Below are 27036 nucleotides of genomic sequence, written 5' to 3'. Positions count from 1 at the left end.
CAGAGACCCATAGCCTAAGATTCAGGACTGTACAAAGTCCCTAGTACATATTTCCGTATCAAACACAGTATCCTGCTCTGGTTTTCCAGACACTCTATCACCACTATGGCCCAGAATCCACACAAAACAGATTTGTCCAGGGCTCTTCAGACTTTAATGATCAATTCTGTCCCAAATTTTCAATGTCTAATTTCATTCAGCATATCTCTAGCCCCCCATTGCTTTCATTTTTCAGTATTCACACTTGAAGCAAACACAATAACCACTAATTACACTAATTTCAGACTAAATCACATAATTTGGTGTTATTGCTTCTACTCTAACACTAGTTACAATGGTTACTAGTTACCAATGGTATATTTGTTCCAAATATGATGTTTTAAACTTCTTACATACACACTTTGTTCTACAGTCTTCTTTGTAATATGGTAATATGTTTTTGTGATGCAGTCTTTTCTTGGAATCCTTTTTCCCCCTAGACCAAGTAGTAAGAAATTTGTGTGATACAGAATTATAAAATCAAGGCCACTTTGGAGTGGTGATTTCAGATGGGGTTTGTGAGCAGCATAATGGTAACGCATACATACGCTCCAATTCATGAGTATGGTGGGAGTTCTCGGTAAGATTTCATTCTGTCTAAGCAAAACTGAAACATGGTGCTTTAAACATACCCTGGAGAGTTCTTCTTAGCAACTGAGAGACTTCTGGTAAAACAAAAGGAAGAAAGAAGATGAAAACCCTGCATGTTTATCCAATACTTGTCACCTCCAGCATTTTAGTGCACTTCACCCAGGGAATCACAAGAAACCGAGTTGCTTTTCAGCTCACAGAGCCATTACCTGTGGAGTTGGGGAAAGGAAGCCATCAAAGAAAAATGTTAACTGTTTGACCATGATATAATTTCATAACTTGAAGATGAAGCTAATATGAATTTATGTCAGAAGTTCCTTATTCTGACAGTCTTCGGTTGGCACTAATGGCCTGGTCTGAGCAGTTAACTCTCTCACAAAAAACACCATAAAGAAGTGAGCTGGTTTCCTTCCAGCTCTCCTGTGGCTGGAAGCACACCGTGTTCCTTCCTGCCCAGGAAACTCTCATTGCTTTGCAACAACCTCTTCAGCAAACTCCTGAGAAGGAAACCTGGATTATCTCTATAGTTCAGGAAAGGAGGACAAGGCATTGAAAGGCTGTTGGCTTATATCAGGTCACACAATGTCAGTAGGAGCCCAGACTGATTATTCTCCAAACAATATTTAGTATGGCAAGGACTTGTCAATTCTTTACAAGCCAAAAAACACTAAAATGGGAAACTGGCCTTTGAATGTTATTCTGATAATATTTATGGAGTATTATTCCAGAAAGACACAATAGCCACCTCAGCACAAGTGTTACTAATAACCCGTGAAGAGAAAATAAGCTGTGACGCTGTCAACGCTGCAAGCAGTCTTGCTGTGTTACCTTCAGGGAAGTTATCTTGTCTGCCTTCTTAAGTGGAATGTTTTCTCTATGGCATTGTTCTGCTTATTTGTTCTGCAGTTGGTACAAAGAAAATAGATATTATCTTCCTTGTCAGGTAGGCTGAGAGAGGCTGATGCTGGCTGCCACAGGGACCCAAACCTGCCTCAGAGTGGCAGCTCACACACCATGGTATTTATGATGGACACTGGCCCTCAGAGACATTATATATAATTAGAGGTTACAAGATTTAGATCTATTTGAGTCTCTGAGTGTATTCTAAGTTCTTTTCTGCTGGGTTCTGTGAGTTTAACATGTTCCTCGGAACCCAGGGGCTAATAGCAGGGGATGCCAGGGACTGACACAGTTACAAAAGCCCCAGAATGTGTGAACAAATTCAATACAAGCGACGGTTTCTATAGGAGCAGCACAAAGGTTTTGGTAGAGCAAACAGTAAACACTTCCCATAGACAGGTAACAAAAATGTCTCCGCACTGTACTTGCCTTTGTAATTCCCCTTTTCTGTGTATTACAGGATGAAATGCCGAAGTGTGGTATTTGCTGGATATTCTGTTTGTTGCTCCCACAACAGATAATGGACATTTCCAGATCGCACCATCACACTGCAGTAACGATGCTGATCCAGTGATGGTTTAAACTGCAACACAAATTAAAAGCTAGTTAATCACCTAGTTCATCGCCTAGCAGATAGATACTGATCAGTTTTAATTCTCTATGAACTTTCTTTCCTAATCTAATGCCATCCTCCTATGTGTGTTAAACAAAAGTCAGAATGTATTCTCTTATACAGTACCTGTATGCGTCCCTAGTAAACTTTAGGTAAGAATCTAAAGCATTCTGTCCTTTCAAATGCAGGATGATTTTGCCTTAGACATTGTGCAGTTAAAAGTTGCAACCTAAGACTATATTTATACCATAGCAGAGCCCTGGAAACACTTTCTATATACTATTTTCCCCATTATAATCTTTGGGGAACAATCAAGAAAGGGTTTTGATCTATAATTTGAATAAATAAATAACCTCCACCTGACTTCAACAAGTATTTTCCCTCAGCATGTTGCAGTACTGAGCCAGAATACTTGCTGTCATCCCACAAGCAGATACAATGGATGAGAACTTTGAGCTAAACTGTGGAAAAGTTTTATATCTTACAAGCACCAGTCGAAATGTTGCCCTCTGAGAGCCAAAGGGGAGGTCCTTTGCCAGGGTGCAATACCAGCATCACACACACAACCTGGGGTAATGGCATACAGAGGCAACCGGAGACACGTGGTGCTCAGGAGCCTGCTGCTGCTACTGCTGAAGAGCAGCAAGCTTTAGACTGCTCACATCCACTTAGTGCTCTTCAAAGGCATTAACATTGCCTGGGGATATACATAAGGTGACAGAAAGAAAGTTAGTAACTTGATAAGTTTAAGTATGAAAGAACAAGGGTTTTTGATTCAGCCACTGTTCACTAGGCTGGATCAGAGATATTGTGAGACTGGGAAACAGATATAACCTTGAGAATTGATTGCATCAAACCTTAATACTGGAAAAGTTCCTTTCAGAAAGGTCCTTGTGCAATCTGGGATGTGAGATATTTCTCTGCTTTTTGTCATTGATCGGATGAGTGTGTGGAGATGAGTGTGGATTGAGTATTCTCTGTGTTTGGCAGCTTGAACTAACAAGTGACAAACATAAATGCTGTTTCTTGTTAGAAATTGCTATGTGCAATACAGCTCAGCCTATGAATACAGTTAAAACCAAAGGGACCCTGCACACGTTCTGCAGCACATCAAGCTGGCTTCCCTCAGCTAGGACCTATGTGATTGTTTCCAAGGACTTGCTGGAGTGTAACTTACCTTGGCCCAGACACTCCAAGATTGTTCATAGCAGAGCTGTTGAAAAAAAACCAGGATCAAAATACTAGAGAGTCTGAAAAGAAGGGTGGGTTCACAACAAAAGTGAGCCAGAATAAATTGCATAGCAGAGGAATTACTTCTAGCTAGAACTTACCTGTCCTTATACAAAATAAAACCAACGAGATTAATTAATTCAAAATGAATTCTACTTTTTCTTATTGCTCAATAGGTAAAAGAAAAGGGCATGTAATTATATTTATCTCCTGATCCCAGGAAAGCATCGTATCAAACTGCTTTCCTCCCTGATGTCTCCAGAATGCAGCAAGAGCTGCAGTAATACCATGTCCAACAACAGCCTACTGGGACTCCTTAGAGTACTCTGTTTAGCTAAACAGATGATGATTTCTAGAGGTTGGTCTATGTGTGTTCCTCAAGGAAATCATCACAATCCAAAGACTATTTTGTTAATTTAACAAAGGAACCAGATCCAGATCATGGCACGTCCAGATGAGGTTTTTCCTGGAATACAATCCAAAATCAGATCAAATTAGCTCTTAGATATCTGCAAAGTGTCTGGACAACCTGAAACACAAATCATTCACAAGCTCAAGACCTCCTCTGTTAATTCCTTTACAATCCATATAGGGTGAAACTCCCAGCAGGAATATGCCCCTATGGCACCAACACACAGCTGTTAATGTGCATGTATTAAATAAGGGCCTGCAGAGTTTAAGTCCCTGTGGGGCAAAGGAGGTGAGGGCTAGGACAGAAACACGGTCCTTCACCACAGGCTTCTCCACTTTCTATCTGCAGCCAGGGCTGAGCCAGTGGGTGGGTGCACACACATACACAGAGGTCTGGTTTTTGGAAACTGAACAAGTCTTTTAGTTCAGACCCAGCTGTGCATTTATTTGATGGGATTGCAATAGCTGTTTGAAGCTTTCCCAGAACCCATTAAAGGCTGAAGAGTGCCCCAGCACTTTAGATTGCAGGCGGTCTAAGCGCTCAGAATGGAGAAAAGATTAGAGCTAGCCATCTGTATTTAAACTCCCCCCAAAACCCCACAACAAAACCCAAATGTTCTCATGATCTGGCGAGCCTTTTGTGTGCGGTCCTCTCCACATGCTGTTCAGCTGTGTTTTTCTTATTTTCCTGTGGGAGGGCTGTTCCCCTGGCTACCAGTGCTGGCCTCTAATAGTTGGCATTTGGGCACTTGGCGCTAACGGGATGAAAACATTGCTCTGTTTTTCCTTCATTCCTGCAGGAGCACAGGGAACGCAACTCAATGGGTTTCTGGTAGGCAACAGCTCCAGGTGATACCACTGCACCGAGTTATATGATTTTACCCTGATGCACCCTTCTAGGTGCTGCTCTAGTAGAGCTCTGTATTTCTGCTGGCCACTGCCTTGTCAGAGAAGTGCTAATGGGTGCTGAGCTTTGAGGCTTGTTTCTCTGCCCTCCTGCACAGGAGATAGCACACACTGCCTTCAGCTGCTCCAGCCAGATGTACTTCTCTTTAGCCACGTGCTGCACCAGCAGCAGTACAGCATGAGGCCTAACGTGCACAGCCACTCTCCCGCTAACCGGAGGGGCAAGTCACAGCACACACAGCTAATGCCTCAGAGCTGTAATCAGTGTCTCTTAATCTTTCTGGCTTTCACTATTAAAGACATTGTTGCTCTTGCATTAGAGCAATGAGAATGGCCTTGTCTCCTCTCAAGACCTCAAGGTCTGACCTTCATTTGCCATCAAGCACTCCATGGAACTGTTTCATTAAAGCCTCCACACAGTGACCTTTGCACAATAACCTGCTCTCTGTAGTCCCACCATATGCTGAGGCTGCTCTCATTTAAATTACTGTTATGCTGAGGGAACCAAATACATCGTTTTCTCTACTTCAGTGCCTGGAGCAAACCAATGTCCTTCTTCTGTAGTCATGAAACACAACAGAGGGACCGTGATTCAGAGGGCAAGGTGAGGTTTGCAATCCCTATGGAAACTGGAGACCGACCTAATGGCAGGGCACAAGAAGCAGCAAGAACGCAGGTCCATTAGATGAACAGAAACCACCAGATCACAGACAAAAGTTGAGAAAATGAGGCAATCAGTGTGGTGAATGGACAGAGTTGTACGCTGGGTAGCTGGGAACCTGGGAAGGACTTGAGATTTCTAATCACCAACTCCTGTGGCACAGCAAAAGCAAATACTGACACCACTAATCTGTATTGGGAGAAAAAAGGAATACACACAAAAGCAGAAAGGCTACACTGCTTTTACATTTCCCTTCTTCCCCCACCTCCTCATGATTTCTGTGTGGTTATATCAGATGAAAATATGAACAACTAATAATTCAGAGATGTGCCTGGTGCACACGCTGATCGATCCCATCTTTGTAAGCAGAGCTGCTGGCTTTGCCCACCAGAAAGCCTGGGGAGGAGAAACATGGGAGGCATTGGTACAGAAGCTGCATTCAGGCTTTAGCTATTTCCCAAGAATTTGCACTGTTCCTGCCTATTTCAAGAACAGAGGGAAGGTGATGAGCAGATTGGTTTGTTAAGCCTGCGTGACCTGCTTTGCATTTCTTGTTGGGAAGATGTGAGGGCTGAAACCTCTCTTTTCAGAGGCCAAAGAGGTTAAACTGTAGGGTCTTGCTGCACAAAGAAGTGTTGGAGTTCACCTTCACTTTGGCAGCCATGAGCCATGACCAAAGAACTGCCCTGAATCCAAGAGCGTGGCAGTGCTGGGGGTCCAGTGAGTGCATCCATTGAGTTGGGCACCCAGCCCAGACTGTGACAGCTCGTATCTTTCTATTAAACAAATTGAACTCTCCATTTTATTCCTCCAAAGCCTCTCTCTGCCTCTTTTGCAAGTGCAGCTATTTCCCAGAGGTCCAGCCCTCTCTGATCATCCATGACCTGGGGCTCTGCTCTTCCTGGTTTGTTCAAGAGGCACCACTTTAAATCATGCCCCAGCCTTGTTCAGGGCACAGCAATGCACTCTCACCCCCGGCACTGCTCTCCAGCACATCAGCCACCAGTTTTCTGCCACGACAACATCATTGTATCTAGATGCAAAAGTCATACTCCTCCTTCTTGCAGATGGCACAAGGTAATTTGTATGAATGTTCTCCTGGCAAAATCAGATTTTACTGCAGCATGAGTGATATTAAAATGCATCACACAGGGACACTAGATAGGCAAATTACTAATGCATGTGCTATATAGAAACCTGGGCAAACTGAGCTAGAAGGAGCCTTGCAGTCTGTTTCTCTGTCCCAAGCCAGAATTACCAGTATTTATCATATCTGAAAGACATCTGTCCTGTCTAACCTCTACTGGAGGCTTCACAGTCGCCACGGGCAATTTTATTCTGTGTTTACTGATCTTCCCAGCAGAAAACTCATTATTTCCTCAATGACCACAAATACAATGAATGAATGTAGGAAACGAACAATATGCAAGCAAGCAAGAACAGCCCAGCAGCACAGAAGCAGGAGTCCTGGCAATCTAAGGGAAGCCCAGCTCGGTTCGAGGGTTTATTTAGTTCTCGTGGACTATAGTAGAGTATTGTCTGCAACCAGGTGAAGAACAGTAGCAGTCCTTTTGGCACACTGGGAAGCCCAGGCAAGATATGATTCCTCAGCATCAGAAAAGATACCTAACAAAGGGTCAATGTAAAAATGCAGTTCATTCATTGCAGCAAAAGAAAGAGGCAGAATAAATGAGAGTAGCCTCTTATACTAGTGATAAGGATTGGCTCAGATTTATTTTTCAACTGTGTCAAAGTGTAACTGCTCTTCATTTTTTATTGTTAGTGCCATCATTCAATAACATGCTAGGAATTAACTGCTTTATTTATTTATTGGTAAGAAAAGAGATTTACCTAGAATCATGAAATCATAGAACATAGAATGGTTTGGATTAGAAGAGACCTTAAAGCTCATCCAGTTCCAACCCCCTGCCACGGGCAGGGACACCTTCCACTAGAGCAGGTTGCTCCAAGCCCCTGTGTCCAACCTGGCCTTGAACACTGCCAGGGATGGAGTAGCCACAGCTTCTCTGGGCACCCTGTACCCATAGTGAAGAATTTCTTCCTAATCGCTAATCTAAATCTCACCTCTTTCACTTTAAAGCCATCCTCCCTTGTCCTGTGTCACTACATGCCCTTGTAAAAAGTCCTTCTCCAGATTTCTTGTAGGACCCCTTTAGGTCTTGGAAGACTGTTATAAGGTCTCCCCTGAGCCTTACTTGCTAATTTCACACCTGTAAAAAGATTGCATCAGAAATCCCAGACAGATGATTAATATCTCGAATTAGAGGAACGGCAAATAGTGGAAACCTGCTACTCCCAGTTTCTGTCCCAGGACAGGTGCTATGAAGTGGATTTCATCCTGACTTCATTTAAAACACTTTGAAAATGAAAGCTCTCCAATGGCTATGGCCCAGTTCCCCAGAAAAGAGGGCTTGTGGCAGTGTCCACTGGGCACAGACAGCCCTGCTCTGTCACCTCTCTGGGAAGCACAATTGAGAGGCCAAAGCTGCTGATCTGACTAATCAGCCTGCGATGGTTTTCCAGCCCTAACCTGGTAAATATGCCTCTAAAGGTTTGTGTGATGAGGTGGAATAGAGAATACATTGTCCTTTGCAAAGATGGCTTAATATAACATGTTTTCAGCCCAAAACTCCCATTTCAGACAAAGGAAATCAGAGGGAACCCAGTGAGGACCATGTGAAAACAGAACTCACCCGCTTGCCCAGCTCAGTAAAAAGGGTCTTGGTGCAACCTGACAACTCAGCCCATTTCCTGTCAAGTACCTTATTTAGCAGAAGGCCTCAAACCCCTTTCAGTGACAATTCTCTTAGATTTTCATAGGATAAACCACCAGTTTTATCCCATTTGCACATGCTGGCATTTCTTCTTTTCATTAAAACCAAGCTGCCCTTGTCAGGTCAGTGCTTCCTTATCATCCTCCCCAGAAGGGCTTCAGTCATATGTGAAACTAAATTAATATTCACTTCATCCCTCATGTCTCAGAGTTCACAATTTACAATCCCAAATACTGGCTTGGTAGCTCCAGCAAACACTAGGGAGGATTGCCAGAATCTCTGTAGCTCCTAACCCCCTGCTTTGAGCCTCCCAGGTACAGTGGTGCTCCTAGGGAGCATCTCTGACCACAGGCTGCTCCCCTCAGACAGAACAGATCAATGGCCCCAGTCAGAGCATCAGAGGTAGCAGCCCATAGTTTCCATTTAGCTCAACATCATCATTTATTGATGGCAAGTAACAAATGCAGCCTAACGGAATAAAAAGCTGCAAAACCAGTTTATCATTGACTCAAAAGAGAAATCAATATGTTCGTATACACTAAAGGGAGCAATCTCCATTGAAAAGCAGAGGGATAACTATGTTGTTCATACTTGCTAGGACCCCGTGGCTTTTAACGTGTTTTAGCCTCTGCCTAAGCCTGTCTCTCAAAAGCTGATGGGCTCATACAAGAGATCAGCCCCTGAACCCTGGAAACCCACAGCCAATTACCAGACCCCACTGGGGAGGCACCTTCCCCAAAAGTACCTGGAGAGCTGCAAGGAAGGGAGAGATTTAGAATTATTTTTGCCTGTGATTGGTCCATAGTGACTAGAAGATGCAGTGAGGTTCAATTTGACCATAGCAACACATGTTTGTGTTTCCTCACTTAAAGAAATAAAATTACACTGATGGGGTTTGTGGTTCCTCTAATTGCCAGGAGATTGAGTAGGCTCAGTTCAGATCAAATGAACACTTTTAAGTGCAGTGTTTAGTGCAGGTGTCCTTGTTAAAAAGAAAAATAAAATCATAAGAAACAGCGTGAATCATTAACAACCTCTTTGTCTTGTGACTGCTCGTGGTTTATTTCACTGACATGAAAACTTGTTGGGGCATTACTGCAAGTAATTTCACTGTTCTCCTTCGGGAACCAAAAAAACCTACAAAGCATTAAACTGAGCAAACGTGAGCAAAAACTCCATTAAAGAAGGCAGCAGACGTCGCAGGAGCCCACAAGTGGCACATGCTGCCCCGGCTCTAGGAGGCCACTGAGTGCACATTTGCATGGTTGCAGTCTCCCCCAGAATGATGCTCATTACAGAGCTTTTTTCTACAGCAAAATCCACTAAAAGAAGTGAACTGCAGCATTTGCTGCAACAGCTACATGAGGAAATGGTACATTTTCTTACTGAAAACAAGGAACTCTCAAAGTGGCTCCAGCCACACGCTGCGTTTTGCACCTTAAAAGGCTGCAGCGGCAGGACTACAGCGCTAACAGAAAGTGTGGTGGAGAGAGGAACATTATCACACAAAAAGCACTTACTTAATACAAGCAGCAAAATCACCAGCAGAGACTCACTGCCAAGTTCATATGAGCTGGAAGCCACAGGTCTAAGAAGCACAACTGCTGTTTCTCAAGGTACAAGATCCATGGCAGCCCTGAACAGATAAGAAGTAGAAATGTGTTAACTAACGAATGCAAGGTGTATATTAAGGGAAGACATAAAGAAGACAGGTCTGCCTACAATGTCAAAGCAGTATTTGTACATTTGCTAATACCTCCCCAGAGAAAAGACTCTGGGAAGGAAAATCTTGTGTACGCAGGTGGCTACTCGAGTGAACCTGGAGTACAACCATGGACTGATGATCATAGCAGTAGGCACTGTCCTCAGCACCACTTTCAGCTTTGGAAGCTGTTACTAGAATCTGCCTTCAGCTCCAAGTTACCTTACAGCTTGTGGTTCTTTGGAAGAAATTCCTGGAACACTTGTTAAAAGCAGGGATAACTAACTACAGATGATGTGCTTTGTTTATTTTTACCTGTCTTTAGCTCTGGTTCCTATATGCCAATGACATTTTTGACCCTGTACTTTGACAAGACACACCAGGCTGGCAAAGCAGCTGAAGAAATGCAAGGTGTACACTGGCTTGTTGTGGAAAGCCAAGAGTTAGGAAGTTCCTCCTGCTTGGCACGTGCCTGGCAGTCCCTGAGAGCAGGGGCACAGGCTACCCACAGTGCCAGCTGAAAACATGCCAGGACCACGTGTGGTGTCAACACAGAGACCTTCATGGCAAGCAGCCTGCCCAGGAGGGAGGACTTGTAGTTTTGAGACCTTCTCTACCTCCACATTCAGGTTTAGCTTTACTGCCTCATAGCTCTTATCAGGGTCTCTCACCCACTAGTAAATGCTGTCTTGGCAGAGTTGTCACCAGCTGTGGTGACATCATTGCTGCATGTTTGGCTCCAAGGGCAGCAGTGCTATTCACAAGCTAAACCACAAGATAATGCAGCACCACTCTCATACAGACAGGAGGCAAACTGACACGGTTACACTCATACCTTAACTTGCAGAGTATAGTATCACTAAGTATATAACCTCATTTTTCATTATATACTCTGTATATAAAAACATTGCACCTAATTGAACGTGCTCTATCTAAAATCAGTTGTCACTCCCTGCAAACTCAGTGGAAGTCAAGATAAGCCCATCTGTCTTAATCCCTGAGACTAATGTTGCTTCCTCTCTTTCATTAACCGGAGTTTATTCTGCTCTCCCTTGAATGGGAAATGCATCAACACTGAAGTTTGAGTAGCAGAAATCAAAAACATCCATACCTGTATGTAGGCAGTGGGAGGCTTTTCAATTAAAAAAGGATTTTAAGAACATAATGTCTCTTTTTTGACAGGACAAATGCTTCTTTCAAAGAATACGAGCTATAAAATTAATTCATGTATTGTGTTTCTTCAAGGATAGTAATGCTATCAGAGAATGAAGTAACTTACTTGTTGAAGGGATTAATTTCTGCTCTTTGGAATTAAATACATTAAATGTCACTAAAGAGGTACTGGAGAGCTTTTCAAAGGCTGGGTGATAGAACAGCCATGCTCCAAAAACAGGTCCCTTTTTTTCTTGGTCAGTTTAGGTTTAAAACACAGGTCCAAGGACCGTGGTGTGGGGACCTACACCTGACACAAAAGCAGCTCACGAAGTACTGAAGCAGGGCTGTGCATGGAGGAGCAGGATGATTACATCTGGAGAATGCAAATGGCAAGGGAGCAATGCCTAACTCAGACAAGTGATTCATATTCATTCTATTTCCAAGTCTTTACTATCTTTAATGCCTGTTGAAAGAAAACATTTGGAAGAAAAATCCCCCCTGATGGTTTAACTTTCTCACTTTTTGGTTAAATTCTCAGTATGTTTCTGCTCCTCATTTGTCAAGTTCCCAGTAAAGCCAGCGGAGGGCAAGATTTAATATTCCTGTTACACCTAAAGGTAAACTGTAAGCAGAATTATAAACAATGTGTACAAGCCTCTTTCATAGGCTATAAAAAGCTCAGAAAAGTACATCTGTGCATTTCTGTTTCCTTTCATATTGTCTTTCACCTCTCTGCTTCTATTTCCCTAAATAGAAAGATAATAGTATTAATCTATTAGTGGGGCTCTTGTGAGGATACATCCATTAATATTTAGGCAGCATAACGGAATAAGTGCTAAGCATCATTATTGTTCTCTCTCTATTAGCACATCATGTACATCCCGAGTTGACCAGATAAACACAAAAAATAACTGTCCTCAGTATAAGGCAAGTGAGAAAGGGAACATGACTGCTAGAGAGCCACTGACTAAAAGTGTTTGCTGAGGGTGATGTCTTGTGTCAAACAAAACAACCTACTAAGTTTTAAAGAGTTCAATCTATTTCTTTACTCATTTGAGCAGGTTCTGTCCACAGCAAAGAAGCTCTGAGAATATGTCCAAATTAAATATGCTGCATGTTTCCGTATGAGTTGTGATTTGGAAAACACGTACAGAACTAAACACAGGAAATACATGAGATCTGCAAAGAACCACTAAGGAGGTTTCCGGATTTTAGAATGCAAATCTTACTCGCTGCTTCGATTGGGTTCCTGTTTGTGGAGCAGCCACTGTGGGAAGCGGCAGCCGTGGAAGAGTGGAGGGACAGCTCTGCTCTAGAGCTTTGCTCCGGGAAACATCCTGTGCTGGGAGAGGAAAAACAGAAGGAAAAATTAAAGTCAGAACAAAGACAAATTCCAGAAAAGAAGCCAAGTGGATCACTTCATGGCTGCGGATGGAAAAGCTGAGCTGCAAAACTCTGAGCCTGATTTGCAAGCAGAAGCCCCTGCTCTGCTCCCTGCAACATCTGAGGGAGAGCCATGCACGCTGCTCAAGCAATACTGGAGCACATTGCTGCCATAGTAGGCGCTACACAGCACCGGGTTTGCAACTGGCTCCATCTTTGCAACTGCTATAGTAACAAATCCCCATTTCCACAGCTTTTTTATGTAGGAATTTGGATTATCCCCAATATTATTGAGACTTTCATTTGTCCACCTCAAAGTCTTTTCATCTTGTCCGTCCCAAAGCACAGCTGGTGGCTATGCTTTTACACCTATCCAGAATACCTTGGCTTTTGGTTTTGGACCAGCTCACCTTCACTTACAAATTTGTCATGATACAGCACAGTGTTGTTTTCTAGATGAGACTGGCATGAACAGAGCACAAGTACTCAAGCTGAAACACTCTAAAAGAAATAGGCTTTTCATACTGCATCAGAGTAACTGCTGCACTTCTCTTATCAAAATATTACAGGGCCATAATCATAGCCACTGCCTGCTCAACCATGCACCAGTGCCCACCTGGGTATGTCAGCAAAGGTGCAAGGGGAGAAAGAGAACTTTGTGCAATTGTAATCTCTAGTTTGGGAAATTGAAAATATGTATGGGACTAATATAACGCTATGAAACCTGATTTGCTTTTCTCTTCCAGAAATAACAACTTCATAATAGCTTTCTACTGGACATGGCCGTCAGTTGAAGGGAGGTGACTTCTATTCCTGCTTATGCAGATGGAGAGTTGAAGCACCCTCCCGTGGAAACCCCATAGACATTTAAGAGGGAGGCTACTCAAGGGACAAATCCCCCCAATAACTGCAGGCTGGAGTGGCTGAGCCCTCTGCACAAGCAGCTCTTCCCTGCATCCCTCTGCATCACAAGAACCTCCTGTCCCACTTTTCCAACCTCACACTGCTTCCTCACAGTGTGAAGCTGCAGTGGATGACTTGCAAAATGGTAATTCTTGTCACTGAAGGATGTTAAGATGTACCAGTTCCGTGATGGTTTGTTCATTAAGAGCATCTCCCAAACAAACCAATTAAAAGTGTGCAGCCAGGGAAGGAATAAAGGTTATGGAAGAAAAACAACTTCTCTCAGCACCTGGAATTTAGGGATTTGGCCTTCCAGTTGGCCAAACTGAGGCCCTGTTTTACTAAGTTACAGTATTTTACTTATTAATGTAGAAGAGCCCAATACTTCTCACTCACCTTGAACCTATGGTTCTGGGTACTGTAGAGACTCAGTGAAGAGCTCGTCCTGCATAAAACATTTGCCCTTTGAGCATGCCAAGACAGGACATCCCAGTGCTAAGGAAGGACATGCCAGTAAGACAATGCTTGAAATGCAATGTGCCTGAACATACACCAGCTCTCCAGATGATAGGCTTTAAATAATATTGTTTCTCATGCATGACGTGCCCCAGCAAAAAGTCCTTTTGCCCATTATCACAGATAAGCATGGTCATTACCTCAGGTAAGGGAAACATGAAAGGGATGCAAAACACTGTGCTTCCCCGCATCAATCAGTTCCCGAAAGGTAATAATTTCCTCTGAGTCTTCCAGGACTCTTCTCTGCAGTAGTCCTCTCAGATGGAGCTAATCCCACCCGCTTTCAGAGCCAGACCTCTGGAGCACATGAAGAGCTGATCTCCAAGAGCACAGCAACTCCTGTGTCCCTGCTGAGAAGTAATGGCAAGCTCTCTGCTGCAGCACCAATGGTGTAGTAATTACGCACTTCTTAAAAATCATTAAAATCTCTGTAATGAGATTAAGTTTGGAAAAGTTTGGCTTTGTCTCTCCTCAGAACGCTCAATGGAGCTGCCAGCTGGCAGCTGTGAGCGGTTGAACTGCTGTAAAGCTGCCTGCTCCAAGCCAGCACTGGTGGGCAAGCAGTCCTAGCAGGCAGGGTGCAAGGCACTGGAGTCCTGGAGGAAGAAAAACACCCCTCAGTGTATCCAAGTGTACCAAGGGAAATACAAAACGTGCTTTTCACGTTTGCAGAGGCTTGACAGCAAATTTGGTTTTGTTTCCCAATCTGCTACAGACGTCTTACAAGATTCTTACATGATTTAAACTAAAGTTGTCAGGAGAAGGGAACCTCAATCCATCCCACTCCTGGCTGAGAACAGCCAAGGTGCCTTCCCAGCTCTGCTCTTGCTTGAGACCCTTGGGCAACTCCACATTAACCGCCCTCTGCCTCAAATTGACACCCCCACTGCTTCCTCCTCCATGTAATTGTCCTGTTATGCAACATCAGGATTTAGGATTATGATGGAATTGCATCATCTGGGAGGAGGAGATGCTGGACTGCAGAGCAGAGGCAGACATGCCCTTCAGAGCAATGAGGTTTTACAGTGATAGCCTGTTCCATTAGCTCAGATTTCATCACAAAACGATTACTCTTGTTCATGAAGCTGCCTGGTTTAGATTAGGCTTTATGTTAAATCCATGACCTGTTTTCATTCTGGGGCTTTAGAAAACAATTTGCATGCTTCAAATTTTGAACTCTTGAAGGGAATCTGGCTCACAGGTTGTGCTTCAAATCAGAATTCATTCTTCAGGAAAGACAGACTCAATGCATTTTAAATGCAAGAGTCAAATCTGGCTGGGAAGAAAGCCCATGACAGCTACCAATCTTTTATTCTGTGATATAACTAGACTGTGTGCTACAAAATACAAGCTAGATGTGTTTATTAATTACAGAGATTGTCTCTGTAGGTATAGCTGGCTACCTGACAGAGTTTAATTAACCCAGACACAGACATCTGTCATAAAGGGTATTGAACCATTTCTTGCTCTCATTTGTATTTCAGGAATGTCCCAAAGAAAGAGGAAGGATTCATGGCAAATGGTGTCCATTAATTTGCCTGATCTTTTTGTTTCAAGAGGAATAATCACCAGTGAGAAGCAGTGAAAACTGCAGATGGTACATAAGGATAAATGTAACGTGCACCTATATAATAAAACATCCATTTGCCATGGACGTGAGCTAGTAAAAGAAACTCAGTGAAGCAGGGCAGTTTCACTCTGATCAACGTGGGCAGAACCTGACTACCAGAAGACAAAATGTTCTTTCTTCGAGCAGACCATTACATTGCTTTTCACACGCTCTTTGCATTTCAGAACCACTCCTTAAAGCAGCCTAAACTTGTGGGGTGTTCAAAACATTTCTGGATAAGAGACACTTCACAGGTACAGGATAATAGCAATTCTTACAAAGCCAGTTTCTATTGACTTCCCATGTTCCTAGTAAATTAACTGGGTTTCTTGTTTCTTTTTTTGTTTTCGGTATGTTTCAGTAATGAATAAATGGTTTAGTGAATTTCTTCCATTCAGACTAGGCAAAAAACATGTAATCAATGCAATGTCTGAACCATATTCCACTAAAATAGCCATCTACAGGTTGTATGAATGTTTCAACCTTTCTGAGCCTGAGGCACCTTCTTATACAACGGATTTTCATTACACTCTAAAATGCAGTGATGCCATCCCACAGCTCTCCTAGGATGTCACACACTGCTTGTGGTTTAAATGTTAAATACCTCTCCCCAGCTCCTCTCAGTTAGAGATGCACCCACAAACCAGAGCCCTTCCAGCACTGTGCAAATGTTTGATGGCTTTGTTGTTGGAGAACTGTTGGAGCAAGGAGAGCATCATGAGGCAAAAATACCAGCAGCTTTCATGATGGGTAGTTTTGGATCCTTGTTTACTCGTATCAGTACCAATGGATGTTTGTTTGTTTGTTTGGCTGATTTCAGTGATGTAGGATCAAATACAGTATATTTATCAGTGTGAGTTGATCTGCATTTGATATCTTCCATAAACACTTGTGGGAACTGTGAGAGATGGACAAAATCTTCATGTATCTTTTTGCTTGTCAGTGTTTACCTATTGTTAATGGTAAACACATTGCAGTCTTGCCTTTTGCGATTCATCTCACATACCTATAAATATCTGAAAAGCAGACCTTTGCTCCAAGACAGACACCTGGGTCCCTTTCAACAGCAAATGGCAGGAACACATGTTGCTACAGGGTGAAATATCTCTCCTGGGCCAGGATGAATTGCCAAGTGCTGGTTGCTGTTCATTACTTCCATTGGCTACAGGAGAAGAGTGGACAAACAGCTGAAACCAGCTAGTTTTTTGATATTTAAAAAAGGTGAGACAAATCTGCCCTTTGCAGCTGTATCTGTTGTGTTTTGCTTTTAAAAGACCTGCTTGGTTTTACAAAACATAAGCAAGATTCCTGCTTTCAGAACAAAGCCAGGAAGCCTAAAGAAACTTCCTTCCCCCGCTGGCACATTGTTATTCTTCCCTAGCCATCTACTACTGGCTTTTTAACCTCCTTCCTGCAAAGCACCTGGTGGTGGGCACTCTGAGGTAGCTCCTGGATTGAAATGAACTTCCACTTGGGTTCAAGATGCAAATTCAGCAATTCTGATTGAAAGGAACACCGAATCATGCACAGGCACACTGCTGGAAAGTTCATGTTTGTCTGTTCCTTGCCTTGCCTTAACTGCTAGTTTGAAAGAACACCTGTTCCACCAATCTATGCTGCAGGGAGCCAGTGTAAAACCTGTGTTGGGCTGTTATTTCCCTTGATTGGCTTTTGCTTGTGACAAGAGAAACATATGCAACCCTTTCCTCTATCTAGTGCTCTATTTAAGTGACAATCCATTAGCAGTCCTTGACTAGAACTGCAAACTAAAAGAGTTGATTAACATGGATTAACATCATCGCCACCAACTATGAAATGAAGGAGAAAACCCCAAGCCTTTTGAAAATAAGAGACTACTTGTACCAGTAGTTGCTAACTGCAATTAATTTGCAGAACTCTCAGAGGAATCCATAATAGAAAGCCATATGTTATAGTCCACACCAGATGCTGGGAGAGACACTGCCTTTTACACCTATTTGCTCTGTTGTAACTATTTTGCTTGTACAGCAGGATTGGAGTTGGAGGGGAATGGTTTGGGTGGGGTTTTATTTGCTAATGTAAACTTGAAATTAGCCTAGGTCAGGTTTTGGTTTTTTTCTAACCTAGAACATTTTATGATTCCATCTTATTGTCTTACTTGTATTTACTTCTTTCTGGCTGAAGACATGTGGAGGGAGCTGAGGAGCACAGAAGGAGGGGGACAGCACCATGCCAGGGCAGTTCTTTGCTGGAAAGCAGTGACATTCAGAACTGCTCAAGTGTTTTACTGGCTCCCCAGTGAACAATGTGATTCCAAAAGTACTCCAAGAGGAGCTACAGGGAATTAAAAGACAGCTCCACCAGGCCAACTTGTAGAAATTACTACAAAAATCTGAATCAGCAAGTCTGCGCACAAACATGGTTAAGCAGGAGACCTGTCAGTGTAGCTTTTGTAGAGAGAAGTCTCCCCACAGATCTGTGCAAGCTCCTGGAAGACATACCATGGCAAAGCATTTAGCAATCATCTTCCCCAACCTCACTATTAACAGTCCAACATGTTATAGGACCAGGGAGGAGCACAGCAGGTAAGTGGTGCTAGAAACCAATGGGCTCTGGTGGAAGGAAGGGAGGGAGGACACACTGCTGTGACTGGTGCAAGGTTGAGTCAAACGTAAGAAAGCCCTAAGATGAGGGGTCCCAAAAGACACTGGGGGCAGGATTGTATAATGAAGTTATCACATGGACATGATGAAATAATTTAAAGTCACTGAGATCATGCTAAAGAAAGTAGAACAGTGAATTTAGTTCTTCAGCTTCTTAATGTGTTCTTAACTAACCCAGTACAGCCGAGGCTCATATGCAAAAGGATGCTTTTATTTTATGACAATAAATGATTTGTTAGCTAGCCTCCTGCTCTGCTCCCTGGCAATTTAGGTTAATGGCACTTACATCTTTTCTTTAAAGAAATGGCTTCTGCAGCATTCCCATGGTGCCAGAGGGAAGATCCCTGTTGTTCTTCGTGCTGGTGCTATCATTTTTAAAAGTCTAAGCTGGTTTTTTTTTTAATTACTTCAGCAGAAAATACAAATAGTGCAAATTAATTACATTTGCATGGCATAAAATAAAGATGCAATCACTTTTGTGGAGTCTTGACATACACTTAGCAACCATTTTTAAAATTGCCATATTCCCAAAATGTATATGTACACATTGAGTATCAGTAGCTTGTTCAAAGGATAATTTACTTCATTATTATTTATACTGTTTAGCTATGAAATTATAGGCTTCCTTCTCCTTCCAGTAATATTCTGGGCAATTCGAAAGGCTTGTAGTCTGATGTTATTTCCTATGAATGTAACTCAGTAGTTACCCAGTATTATAAGATTTCCTGTGCCCTTGCTCTAGAGGATAAGAATTCTATGCCCTACATTAAAGATGGTCACATTTTTAGCATAACTTGCTACACCTCAGTCTTCATCTCTGGAGAGTGCTGGTTCAGTCCCACAGTGCAGGAGGACTGCACTGTACATAATCATAGAATCATAGAATAGTTAGGGCTGGAAAAGACCTTAAGGTCATTGCAGATGTGTTAAAATCCCGTTAATTAGAGCTGATTTTATAAATTGAGGAATAAGTAGCCTACTCTATGACTAGCCCTGCAATACCAGGCACAGTATCTTATCCACCATTTGTGCTTCAAGTTCTTTATTTTGTGCTGGTGATGAATCCCAGCAAACCTAGAGAATTTAAGCATCAAGAGCCAGTGGCCTGGTGTATTCAGGGAGGTAACTTGTCAGCGGCAAGGGTGCAGGAGGCAATGGCAGTACTCAGGCTTTACAAATGGATGCCTATTCTTGCAATCTTTTGGCACATCAGAATGGGACTTTCTCAGCTTTTTCATCAGTGTTAAAATGGAGAGATGGTCTGATTTGTTAATTGTCTGGGAAGAGGAAAAAACCAACATTGCTACAATTTTCATGATCTACATATCTGTACTGCTAATCAGTTCACGTTCCCAGCTGTCCTTCACATTCCCTGTGAATTTACCTCATTCCAATAATTCAGCACCTTTTAAAATCTGACTTGAATGAAGCATGTCTTTTTTCCCCTCAACTAATTCTTATTGTTTGTAATTTGGAAGCCAGATATGACTTAACACATCACTGATATCCCTCGACATTCTTCAGCTTTCATTTCGCTACTGGGGAATTCTTCAGTGGCTGAGCGTTAGGTTTTAATTACATGGCCTTATTGGAGTGATGCTATGAAAAAGTGGCTTATTTCAGTGCTTTTCCCTTCTGAGCCACATAAACAAAACTGGAAAACTGAACTGCTATTGGAAAAATAGTATTATTGGAAGACAACTTGTGTACAAGTGGCAGCTCACAGACTTTTTGTATTGTGTAAAAATCACACAGTGCCCAAACTTGCAGCATTGTACAGAACACCAAGCCATTAATATCATATTCTGGAATTGTGCTGAGGGAGTTACGATAACAGTTTCTCTTATAATTGGGATGTATAATTAGGTTATATTTCATTTAAAAAAAGCACCTAGCAAGATGAATTCTAACTCCAATCACATTAAGCAAGATTTTTAATTATGTTCAGGTATCTGGAGATGCAGCAAAGTGTTTAACTCACGTGGTTTGGTGGAGAAGTAGCCTACAGTCTGTTTTATAAACCTCATTTCAACTTCTTGAAGACTGGTCCTTCTTTCTTTATTCTTCTCCAGCTCTCTCCTCAGCTCTCCCAGCCTGGGTTTCAGGCTGGCTGAGAGCCATACAGCTATGACAGCACAGTCCTGAAGACGAGCAAAGTGCAGATACCAGCCCAGAGTCAGGGCTTTGCTAACCCATTGTTTGGAGATGGTACTTTCCTAGCAAGCACAGTGAGATCATGTCTGCTCATAAAAACACGTAGGCAGACCATTAGATATCAAAGTAACATCAATTACTCCTCCAAATTGCTGGCACACAGAGCGAAGCAGAGATTAAAAGCAAATGTGGCCTTAACACTGTTTATGTGTTGTGCTGTTCAGGGCTCAGCAAATGTTCTCATCCACTAAACCCACGGGGAATCTACTTAGCCTGGCTATCAGGCCCAGAACCATAAATCATTGTACTAGAAATAAGGAGCAGTGAAAAACTTCAACATTGTCTAACATTGTAGAGCTTTTTCTCCAGAGAAAACATAGTTGCTACAGGAATGAAACACATCTTATGGATATGGGCAAACTGAACCTGGGATACCAAGTACATACGGAAGATTTTAGTGAGCCAGCCTAGTGGGAGCTCCCTTTCATTTTCTTAGCCTGCTGTGCTGATTCCAGCTTCCAGCTATGGATTGTACTTCTCTGGAGCCCCTGAAGAACACTTCTGAACATGGAAGCTAGGTGGGAAACAGGGCATCGATCCGCATCTATCCCCATCAACACCTTCATCCTGGCTAGATGAAAGCATCCCTTGCTAGCATACCCCTGGGAATTTTCCAGTGCTGGTCTTGTACTGGAGAGCACAGAGCAGCAAATGCCATCCATCTTCCCTAGTACAAAACAAGGACAAAACATTTTTCAGTTTACTTAGGTAAACAGCACAGAGCCTTGGAAATTAGTAGTTTGGGGATTTCTCATTCTGCCAGGTTTAATGAATATTAGTGATGTTAAGGAATACTGCCGTGAATAGCTGAACACTGCTGTAGTTGTTTATCAGTGAACAGTTTCAATCCAGTTCAGGAAGAGTGGATTTAAAAATAGTTTATAAAGCAGTACTGCGTAAAATTCAAGTCTTGCTTAAAAACCAAAAGGAACACAGAGGAAAGCTATTATACATAGTATTAACTTAAAGAATTTGATCTTCAGAAATCATTTAATGTCTTTGTGAGGCATTCTGTAACATTTTCTTACTGTTAATGCTGCAGTATTTGATCAGTTTGCATAGTAACAATCATATGTTAAGACACCAAAGAGTTCTGCCCTCTAATGTTTTCTCCTAAGATTTTCTCCTAAATCTATATTCACATAGGTACCTTATTTAATGTCCTTAAATAAGAAAGTAACAGCAACATAGTGGATTATCTCAAGCGAAACCAAGCTGGTCCCAGTTTTTACATGGATTCAAAACTTTTCCCAGGTATTTTGCATTTTTGTCTACACCAAGCTACCAATCACAAATACAAAGCAGCGCGAAGCCACCCCTGAAAATACAATTAGATTCTTACAAAAAGCATGAGATTTTTAAGTAACTGCTTATGCCCTTGGATTTTGGCAAGGGCTAAGACCCGAGTATGCAGATTTGCCAGCCCTCTCCACCAAAGAGCAAGGACTATCTGTTCTTCTTTAGTCTCCAGAAAAATGCTTATTATAAATCTGGGATTAAGGCCAGGTGTGGTCACAAACAAATTTGGGAAGGTGAAGTAACTGTTATTTGCTCAAAGTAATAGCTTCCTGTTGTGATTACCACAACAATTAATGTAATTCTCTATAATACTATTGGGAATAATAAAGTTACTGGAGAAGAACAGCAAACAAATCCCTTTGTCTGCCCTAGAAAACAGATTAGTACCAAGCCTGGTTTGTTACATGGGCAGCAGGAGAGATGCACTGTCCTTAGCATTTCACTTTTTTGCTTTTAAATGCTTGGCTTAGTCAAAGTTATGAGACACAATTAGGTTGTTGTCACTTAGCAACCATAACTGGGTTCAGGAGCAAAGCACTTTGGAACAGACAGTACCTGACTACTAAACACTACCACTACAGCGTACCGAGGGCCACTCACTTCTGCTTAAAAATGGGGAGATTGGGGCACAGAAAAACAATCAAAGTACTTTTAAAAAGTGTTCACATTCCATTTTTCAAGCTACAAGAGGAGCTTTATCTCCCCCTGATTTCCCACAGTCCCATCACCCATACAGATGAGTTTTTGAAGAGATGTTTGAGACAGGAAGGACACAGGTAAGCACCTAAAGCTGTCTCAAGGCATTTAGGTACTAACACCACCAAATTAAACTGCAATGGAACACCTACATACCGCAGATGTTCCAGTGGACTTCTCCTTCTGTATGTTCACATGTATCACTCAGGTGCTTTTGAGTTTCAAGAGGTACTTAGGATGTCCTTTGATGAATAGGAAGTTATAAATGAAAAGATTATTATTGTAATTCTGTATTTCATGTAAATTATAACTTTGGTACTTCAAAAATGTTAGACACATTGGCGAAAAAGATATTGTTTCTATAAAAGTACTTCAAGTAACTCATCTTTCCTTCTCCCCAAAATATCCTAACTCAGTGGATTTATAAGAGGTATTTAAAAGACATGTGGATGTGGCACTTACGGACGTGGTTTAATGATGGGATTGGCAGTGCTGGGTTAACGGTTGGACTTGATGATCTTAAAGGCTTCTTCCAACCTAAACGAATGTATGATTCTATAAAAACCCCACAGTCCTTTCTCTGTCTATTGTTGTAACATGCTGGAAGGGCTGTGCAGAGGAGTGGGGGGAAAGGGACTGTGTAGCACGAAGCACAACAGAGTGGGCATTGTGGCCCAGACCTTGCTGCATACCCACAGAGCAAACAATTAAACATGTGCTGGGTTGTTTGAGAAAATAAAGAAGACAGAAAAGTGACTAATTTAGAAGGATCACAATACTTAGTTAAGACTCAAGGTCTAATTCAGGGCTCTGAAAGAATCAGCTTACACTGGTGCACAGGAGGGCAGCATCAGGCCCCTTCAGCTGTGACCTGACAAAAGCACTCCTGAATCACAGATGCAGAGTGGGAGGCTCAGGGCCTCATCCAAGAGTGAGCCAAGTGTGTATTTTCCTAGGAGTTTAAACACAGACTTGGAATAGGTTGGACAGATACTACAGGAGCTCCCAATGGAAGAAGCCAGTGTGGCTGCTCTCCGAGCACTAACGGATGAGGAGGCTTTTGCTCTGATAGTCTAGCATCCAGCTAAACCGCACGGTTCTGGAAGACTGAATAGATATAGCTGAAAATACCAGTAGCCAAGTATTTCTCATTACTTTTTGCTGCTGAAAAAATGCTACGGAAAATGGAGGAAATTAATTTGCTGAGGCATGTGATGCTTGCCTGGTTGTCCTTACGTCTTTTGTTCAGCCCCAGTACACAGCAAAGAAAAATGTCTGAATAATTTCAGTGAGGGTTCAGTTCTCCGCTTGTCGCATGAGGCAGCAAATCTGTGACTGACTGGAGCGTGCTGCTGCTCTTTGGGGAACAACAGCTCTCTCTCGCCACATCACTTTGCCTAATCTCTGAATCATTCCCCGGAGGTCCAGCTTAACAAACATCAGCTGCCAGGGATGCAGGTAGGCAGCAAAAAGGGATTCAACAGATGTGAAGTGGAACTTGCAGCTATGGGGCCTTGGCAACTGAAGAGCAATTGCTTCCCGTCAAAGCAGCTCAAAGCACTAAGCAGAAGCGATCCAGAAAAGCCAGATTCCTTCCTGACTCCCTCATTGTACCATCTCTAACCCTCTGTCCAGCCAAGTTCCTGGTTAAATACCAGCTACATGCATTCTGTGTGTATTTTTCTTCTTTACTACCCATCCACAGCTATCGTACCAGCTGCCCTGTGCTGCTGGAGATCCTTCTCCATGCTGAGAGGCCTCTGCACTTCCATTAGCCATGAAGCTCAGTGTCTCCTTAAGGAGCAAAGGATTTTGAAGAGTGGGAAAGGGCACAGCAGAAGCCTAAGAAATAATCTCTAATAACACTCTTTGGCTGCTGAATATGATGCTCAGAGCCCCTGTGAACCACAGTCACAGCAGTCAGAAGTGATCATTTCAATGTAAACAAGCGATATTCTGTAAAGCTGCTAACACTGACAGCTCCTTAGGGTTTCAGGCTTTCTGTGTCTAAAGTTCTTGTGTCTTGAAGTTGAAATTAGTAAAAGATCCAACAACATTCTTGGTATATTAGACACACATTATGTTCTATAGAGAAATAAGACACGATGATAACATGGCTGAATGGCGGAGCTCAGAGGGTTCTGATCGGTGGCACAGAGCCTAGTGCCTAGTGCATTGGAGGCCTGTAGTTAGCGGTGTTCCCCAGGGATCGGGACTGAGTCCAGTCTTGTTCAACTTATTCATCAATGATGTGGATGAAGGGACAGAGTGTACCCTCAGCAAGTTGGCTCATGATACAAAACTGGAGGAGTGGCTGGTATACCAGAAGACTGTGCTGCCATTCAGAGACCTGGACAGGCTGGAGAGCGGGACGGAGAGGAACCTAATGAAGTTCAACAAAGGCAAGTGTAAAGTCCTGCACCTAGGGAGGAATAACCCCATGCACCAGTACAGGTTGACTTGCTGGAATGCAGCTCTGTGGAGAAGGACCTGGGAGTCCTGGTGGGCAACAAGTTAACCGTGAGCCAGCAATGTGCCCTTGTGGCCAAGAAGGCCAATAGTATCCTGGAGTGCAGCAAGGAGAGTGTGGCCAGCAGATTGAGGGAGATGATCCTCCCCCTCTACCCTGCCCTGGTGAGGCCACATCTGGAGTACTGTGTCCAGTTCTGGGCTCCCCCGTTCAAGAAAGACAAGGAACTACTGGAGAGTGGGCAGCAGAGGACTACAAAGATGATCAGGGGACTGGAGCACCTCTCTTACGAGGAAAGGCTTTCTTAAGCACATGCAGCATTCCTGCCTCCTAAAAACTTGTTCTACAAAAGGCTGTTACATGTCTTTGATACTGTGGGATCATATTCTTCCTAGACATTAGACTGGGAAGTCTGTATGTTACCCAAATATTTGTTAAAATATTCATATTCCAAACTGGTTTCAAGACGTCCTTTAAAACAAATCAGAGCTTAGATTCTGAAAGTTATCCAGGATTAGTCTAATATTTTCCAGTCAAACCCCATAGTTTTAGGTACTGAAGTGAACATAATGTTCCCAAAAGAGAAGGACAAATTGGAAAAATGTAAATGTCAGGAGAAGTATAAGCCAGAAGCCAAAACTCCAAATACTTTTCCCTGAACCATCTTACGCTGTGAGACTTGACATCTGCACACTGTTCCCTCCTGAGGCAGAAACAAGGAAGAATTTGAAAGCTGAAAATAGGTTTCCCAAGAATCTTTCTCTCACACTTCTGTTGCCATGTTTGACACTAGGAAAAGTACAGAAGTGTGTGAACATTTGGGTGTGAACACCTGACTATGTGTCATGCTGTCGTGTGATGTGCCATTAAAAGCAAGTCACCAGGGTGACTGTAATGCAAGTGTTGCTGAGTACGATTGCGTGAGCTTTGGCAGTGCAGAAGGAAAACAACCTGCACTGAATTCTTTTGCTACAGCAGCACATCTGCATCCCCTCTGGATCAATAAGCCCCGGGTGGACAATCTTTTTATCTCACCCAGTCCTTCTTTCCTCTTTCTTTACATGCTTTTCAAATAGCACAAGAGAAGAGATATACCTCACAACTTTGTTATGCTTCGTTGTTGCGCCTCACAACTTTGTCCCAAATGAGCCTGAACCACAGGATTTTTTGCAGATCATGATAAAGCAGGACCTGGCAGTCTATTGCCCAGTCCCTGACAGGACATATCAGCACAATTGTGCAGATTTTATTTGAATGTAAATGACCAGACAGAACAATGCCCTCCACAGGTTTTCTGTTATCTGATGTATGATGGCAAAAGAGCCCTTGCCAACTGCATCCTTCCCTACTGTGCATTCTTGCGGTTCCTCTGTTTCCTTTTTCCTGTATGCTTCTGTGTGGGATTAGCAGTGGATGCTGAGCACCATTCAGATACAGCCCAATGATCTGCCAGTGAATTCATTCTATGGGTGTTTGAATTCCCCAAGTGTAACTTCCAGATTTAATTTAGTCCTATTATACCACTGAAAGAGTTCTGCACTTTCCTTATTCTCTCTCCTGGGATACTTTATGCTCCCTTATGCTATTCCAAAAAGACATGCCAGCTGCACAAAGCATCATGTTTTGTAATGGTTTTATTTTTGGCTGGCTCATAATTAACAGTTATCTGGTGAGTTAAAGTATTATTCCACATCCCCTGTCTAACACCACAGACTGCCTGCTCAGTGCAACCATTTTATCACTTCTTTTTTTATTATTATTTATTGTGGTATTCTGGATAAGTTAGAAAATGACTTTATCGAAATGATACTGCTACCACTGAGGACTCTTCAGCTCCTCATACCACTTATTGTTGCCAAGCTGATAAATATGAAACATTGCCTGTTGATAACCTGCAAGGAACATTATTTTCCTCAAGTGGAACAAGGTCTCTAGTTGTGATGTATTGGAGGGACCTTTACCCCAACTGCCACCCATTAACATGCTAATCAGCAGCAAAGTAAAGCGTCAGAGCCAAAACTACAACCCCAAATACTAGTCAAAACTTGAAAGAAATCACTTGCATGTTACTCACCAATAAGGCTGGCACAGATTTACTGTAACTTCATGATCTTTCTGTTTTCTCTCCACAGAACAGATGACATTTATGTGACAGGTATTTTCTGTGCTGACTGGGTGCTTTAAATCCATACAGAGAAGAAATAATAATAAGAGACAACGGTGAATCACCACTCGTGAATGAAAAGTGGAGTCAGAGAGAGGGGAAGAGGGTGTAAGAAGTAGAGACTTCCCCTGCAGAAT

The 27036-nt window shown here is 42.6% G+C and overlaps 1 long non-coding RNA gene across 1 annotated transcript; it reads right to left on the bottom strand.

The window, feature by feature from the left end:
- Positions 1–1864: 1864 nt before the first annotated feature.
- LOC115612066 lies at positions 1865–27036 on the bottom strand. The gene is made up of 4 exons (XR_003992869.1): positions 26810–27036; positions 12233–12345; positions 9667–9782; positions 1865–2113 (listed from the first exon to the last, which is right to left on the bottom strand). It is a non-coding gene; the product is annotated as an uncharacterized LOC115612066 (long non-coding RNA).

Source organism: Strigops habroptila, chromosome 8, assembly GCF_004027225.2.
Source record: "Strigops habroptila isolate Jane chromosome 8, bStrHab1.2.pri, whole genome shotgun sequence".
NCBI classification, from domain to species: domain Eukaryota; kingdom Metazoa; phylum Chordata; class Aves; order Psittaciformes; family Psittacidae; genus Strigops; species Strigops habroptila.
Note: the sequence above shows the minus strand (reverse complement) of the source record. Positions and strands in the feature narration are given on the sequence as shown.